The following is a 6203-nucleotide window of genomic DNA, read 5'->3' on the forward strand; positions in this document are numbered from 1 at the left end:
TTTTCTGGTGGGAGCCTTTCTACAGACTGCTTGAGAATGCAGTTAAAGTCTTCTCCTGTTCGGTTAGTTCCTTCTGCTTTATCCGCTATCAAAGATGCAATCTCAAAAGTTTTTGGACAATCTTCATATGGAAGTGTGAGACCTGCAGGCGTCCTGCTGGCAGGGCGGGCGTTGCTGCTCGGTTTGCGTGTGATGCGCCTTTCAGAGTTCCATCAGTCATAGTAAAATGTCTCGTGTCCTAACTTTGATTCTTGAAAACTTTATATAGTGAAACGACTTCAGTTGTCTTCATTGAAAAATGCCTTGACATCCTTAGCTGATAGCACTCCCAATTCTTCCTCCCAGGATGGTCCAGCGGTAGAGGGACATCTTGCTCTCGACCCGACCTCTTTTATCCATTCGTACCTGGGGCCTCATTTATAAAACTGTGCGTAGCAACGATGACTACAAGTGGCATACATACGGAAAACAGTAAATGTGGCACAAAAAAAAAACTGATGCAGCTGCTCACAATCACATATTAGAGGCTAGCAAGGAAACGAGTCCAGATACGCTGAAACCAGATGCTCTTTTTTTAACTTGATAAAATAAATCCACAAAAATGAGACGTCTCTGACTCCAGTTTATTCACTGGGAACATACTGGTGTTCCTGTGTGTCCCAGCTGGGTTGCAGCGCTGCAGATGTGGTCAGAGAGGGGGGGCAGTGGTTCCACCTTGTCCCCCCAGCAGGCGTGTCCTGGCAGAGGAGGAGGTGCAGGAGACGGAGACATAAAGACAGAAATGAGACTAAACTTATGAATAAATGAGAATTGTCCACCTCTGATGTGTTGCATCACTTCTAGACGTTTGGCAGCAGTTTGGTTCCAACATGATGGTTGGAGGTCGGGGACAACAGCGCTGGTCGCAGCTGAACGGGACACGTTACCATTTAGTAGCATGTTATGTAGCGTCTCCACTATCTGCACACATCTGCAGCTGTACAACAGGTTTCCTCCTGGGCATGGAGGCACCTCCACCTGCCTCCATCTGCCCGATGGCCGCTACACCACGTCTGGCTGTGGAGAACATCGTTCTGTTCCTCTGCTCTGGGTTGGGAAAAGGAGCGGACCCGACCTGTCAGTCCCTTCCCTTTGGAAGGTGCCGGACTGGAGTCCAGAGTCTCCATGTTCCATGTCCACCAGCAGGGACAGATAAGCCACGTTGGGGAGCATTTTATATCCAACCATCACTTCATGTTCTGTATCTGCAGGTGGAGGAAACACCTGAGCAGCCTGATGATGGGCTGTTGTCATGGCGACCGCCTCCTTTTACCTGCAGGTCTTCATGTAGAGCTTTATTAGTACGGCAGCTTCTGTACGACTTATTAACTGTGTGATGTGGCTTTTCTAACATGTAGAACTGCTTGGTTTCAGAACATTTTACTGCTGGACGTTTTACGTGCTGGAGGAACTTTTTCTCTTCTTCTGCAGATGCTGTTAATGTCCAACATTCTGGGGGAAAGTTTACGTTTCATTTGGAACAAATGGCTCAGATTTCTTTTTATTTTCTGCCTTTGGTGTCGCCGTTTCCCGTTTCTCCAGATGTTGTCGTATGCCGGGGTCAGAGTTGGCGTGGAGGTCGGGACGTTTTAGAAACCCCAGAACTTGGCTAAACTAAACGGTCTAACATATCACTTTTTCTGTAACAGCATTTTTCTGGGCATCTTCTTTTTCATTTTAAAATAAAGGTAAATAACTGAGAGTATACCCACTTCACCACTGCCTCATAATATTCTTTATGCAAACTTGTGAACTGGGTTAGGGTTAGTTTCACATATTTTTTTAAACATCAGCTTCTTGACGGAAAAGACGACAACTTTTTCACTATTTGTAAAATACATTTAATCCATTAATATTTTGGGAAAAAATGTCTGGAGGGTAGAGTGGTTGAGATTTGGGTGGCAGTGGGCCCTGAGGACATTGCCAAAAAGAAAAGCATTAACACATTTTCTCAGATGACTGTCATCATTAGTGTTTATCTTTTTCCTAAATCACTGAAAAACTCAGTTTGACTGCCACAAAATCTTCCACCCTTTCCAGACTTAATGTACCAGTCAGAGAAAATATCACAATATAAAGAAAAAACAGCTCATACATAGTTTTTTTCTACAGCCTTCATTAGTACAGTACAATAGGAGTATATGAAGAAAGTGTTGCCAAGGCAAGTTTTAACTGGTTGATAAAAGCTAATATTGTATGAGATGACAAAAATGTTCTGATGTAATGAACTTGTTAATGAAGAGTTAAGAGCTGCAGGCCTGAGTAGTTAATGCATGCAAGCAACAGCGAACGGACTAACATCCAACATCTGGACATCTGGCATGAATATCAAAAATAATTCAAAATCTTGTAAAGAAAACACCCAGATGACACAAAACTGGTTTATTTAATAGGTGAAGAGTTTTTTTTTTATTTTTACCTTGATGTATTAAATTCAGGACAGAGAAAATTCAAAAACTACCTGCAGGAGTCATATCAATGCTAACAACACGGAAACATGTCTGACCGTCTGACAAGAGAAGATATGCTCTATGAACACAGGACATGCACATTAAAATATAAAAAGTGTCGTTTGTGTCGACGTTTGTCAGTGAATTTAAAAAAGCGATACGATTTCTGTCCAAAACAAGCTTAAAAAAAAAAAAAAAACTTTAAAGAAAGAACGATTTACAACATGGTCAGTAAACAGTTGGGATAAAAACATAAAATCTGATCTGCTGGGGATCAAATTAAAACATGAATGAAGAAGAATCTAGAAATATAAAAACCAGAAGAGTTAAAGGGATTATTCCTCGTTTCTTGACATTTTATCATTTTTATTAAAATATTTCTGGTTTTTTTTAGTAAGAACAAGTTAAATAAAATAGTTTTGTGTCATTCTTTTTTTACAAAGTAAAACAAAATTCATTTCTATCCTCCAAGACTGATTATTTCCATAACTGTTGCCGCGGATTGCAGAGTTTTCTGTGTTCCACACCAGACCGGAATCAAGTCCACCACCACGTCTACACTGCTGCGTCTGTACTACTGAGAGCGGTAAAACAAGCCCAGAGGACCTTGGAACTGGTTGATCTGACCTTTACTGTTGAGGTGATGCTGTGACTGAGCTGGTAAGTCAGCCTGCGATGACGACAGGCTTCTGCAACCAAAGCAGGAAGGTGGGACGGCCAAAAGCCGGCTGGAAAGGACCACATTAGCCAATTGATGTTGCTGCACTGTCAAACATTTTCACAATTTACAACTGTTGATTTGCTTAGACTTAGTTTGAATTTGTCAGGTGCAGAACTCCTCTCTTCACATCTTTAAATTCATTTTTAAACCATACAGAGTGAAAATTTCATTTAAATGAAGGAGCTTTTCAGATTATTACATGTACCAGTCAGTGTTATGGTGTTCATAAACTTTCATTGTGATGCTCCAGCTTGGATCAGAGCAGAGTCAATGGCCTGGTTAGTCTTTAATTCGAGTCTGGTGAGGAAGAACTGCCAACAGCGATGTTGGGTTCTGAGATCAGACAGCTAAATCTTAAAGTTCCCTCTCTCATCCTGCTTCATAGTGCAGAACTGGACATACTCTGAACACCCATGAACTCCTTCTGACTGTTAGACACAGGTACACAACATACATGAAGATTATGAAAAGACAACCCGCCATTGGGAGGAAAAGAACACATAAGACTATTTAGACTCTTCTGGCCCTCTGATGAAGACACTTATTAGTGGAAATGCAGAAGGTTAGTAGACAGTGGAGCTGGAAAAACATTAACAATCATGTCAGATAAGACGAGAACGGCCCTCCACTACGCTTGTCTTAAGGCAACAAAGATTTACAACAAGACTCCAGCTGCTTTTATTCCTGCAACAGCCTGGAAGCAACCAACTTATGAACAGTTTGCTGGAAAAAACACAAAAAAATGGATCCATAGACAACAAATATTTCATGCATAGATGCATTCAACCAATTTTTGTGATAAACACAAGAATGACGTTAAATGATCAGTAATGGTGTCAACAGGTAGCAGACAACAAGCATTCTGCATGTGTTTACAGAGTTAGTTACCACAGCAACGAGCTGCTTTCTGGAACACACACCGACTATGCTTCTGGTTTCCATGACTAACAGGGGCTGTACATGCATCCATCACAGAGCCAAGCGGATGTGAACCAACACACAGGTCTGCAAAGTCCAAGTCCCACTTGGAGTTACCACCATGTTGGTCCATGTCCCACTCGGAGTTACTACCATGTTGGTCCATGTCCCACTTGGAGTTACCACCATGTTGGTCCATGTCCAACTCGGAGTTACCACCATGTTGGTCCATGTCCAACTCGGAGTTACCACCATGTTGGTCCATGTCCCACTCGGAGTTACTACCATGTTGGTCCATGTCCCACTTGGAGTTACTACCATGTTGGTCCATGTCCCACTAGGAGTTACCACCATGTTGGTCCATGTCCAACTCGGAGTTACCACCATGTTGGTCCATGTCCAACTCGGAGTTACCACCATGTTGGTCCATGTCCCACTCGGAGTTACTACCATGTTGATCCATATCCAACTCGGAGTTACCACCATGTTGGTCCATGTCCCACTCGGAGTTACCACCATGTTGATCCATGTCCAACTCGGAGTTACCACCATGTTGGTCCATGTCCCACTCGGAGTTACCACCATGTTGGTCCATGTCCCACTCGGAGTTACCACCATGTTGATCCATGTCCAACTCGGAGTTACTACCATGTTGGTCCATGTCCAACTCGGAGTTACTACCATGTTGGTCCATGTCCAACTCGGAGTTACTACCATGTTGGTCCATGTCCAACTCGGAGTTACTACCATGTTGGTCCATGTCCAACTCGGAGTTACTACCATGTTGGTCCATGTCCAACTCGGAGTTACTACTATGTTGGTCCATGTCCCACTCTGAGTTACTACCATGTTGGTCCATGTCCCACTCGGAGTTACTACCATGTTGGTCCATGTCCCACTCGGAGTTACTACCATGTCGGTCCATGTCCCACTCGGAGTTACTACCATGTCGGTCCATGTCCCACTCGGAGTTACTACCATGTCGGTCCATGTCCCACTCGGAGTTACTACCATGTAGGTCCATGTCCAACTCGGAGTTACAACCATGTTGGTCCATGTCCAACTCGGAGTTACTACCATGTTGGTCCATGTCCCGCTCGGAGTTACTACCATGTTGGTCCATGTCCCGCTCGGAGTTACTACCATGTTGGTCCATGTCCCGCTCGGAGTTACCACCATGTTGGTCCATGTCCAACTCGGAGTTACCACCATGTTGGTCCATGTCCAACTCGGAGTTACTACCATGTTGGTCCATGTCCCGCTTGGAGTTACTACCATGTTGGTCCATGTCCCGCTCGGAGTTACTACCATGTTGGTCCATGTCCAACTCGGAGTTACTACCATGTTGGTCCATGTCCAACTCGGAGTTACTACCATGTTGGTCCATGTCCAACTCGGAGTTACTACCATGTTGGTCCATGTCCAACTCGGAGTTACTACCATGTTGGTCCATGTCCAACTCGGAGTTACTACCATGTTAGTCCATGTCCAACTCTGAGTTACTACCATGTTGGTCCATGTCCCACTCGGAGTTACCACCATGTTGGTCCATGTCCAACTCGGAGTTACTACCATGTTGATCCATGTCCCACTTGGAGTTACTACCATGTTGGTCCATGTCCCGCTCGGAGTTACTACCATGTTGGTCCATGTCCCACTTGGAGTTACCACCATGTTGGTCCATGTCCAACTCGGAGTTACCACCATGTTGGTCCATGTCCCACTCGGAGTTACTACCATGTTGATCCATGTCCAACTCGGAGTTACTACCATGTTGGTCCATGTCCCACTCGGAGTTACCACCATGTTGGTCCATGTCCAACTCGGAGTTACTACCATGTTGATCCATGTCCCACTTGGAGTTACCACCATGTTGGTCCATGTCCCACTTGGAGTTACTACCATGTTGGTCCATGTCCCACTCGGAGTTACTACTATGTTGGTCCATGTCCCACTCTGAGTTACTACCATGTTGGTCCATGTCCCACTCGGAGTTACTACCATGTTGGTCCATGTCCCACTTGGAGTTACTACCATGTTGGTCCATGTCCCACTTGGAGTTACTACCATGTTGG

The sequence above is a fragment of the Telmatherina bonti genome (assembly GCF_933228915.1).
Source record: "Telmatherina bonti genome assembly, chromosome: 1".
Classification (NCBI taxonomy): domain Eukaryota; kingdom Metazoa; phylum Chordata; class Actinopteri; order Atheriniformes; family Telmatherinidae; genus Telmatherina; species Telmatherina bonti.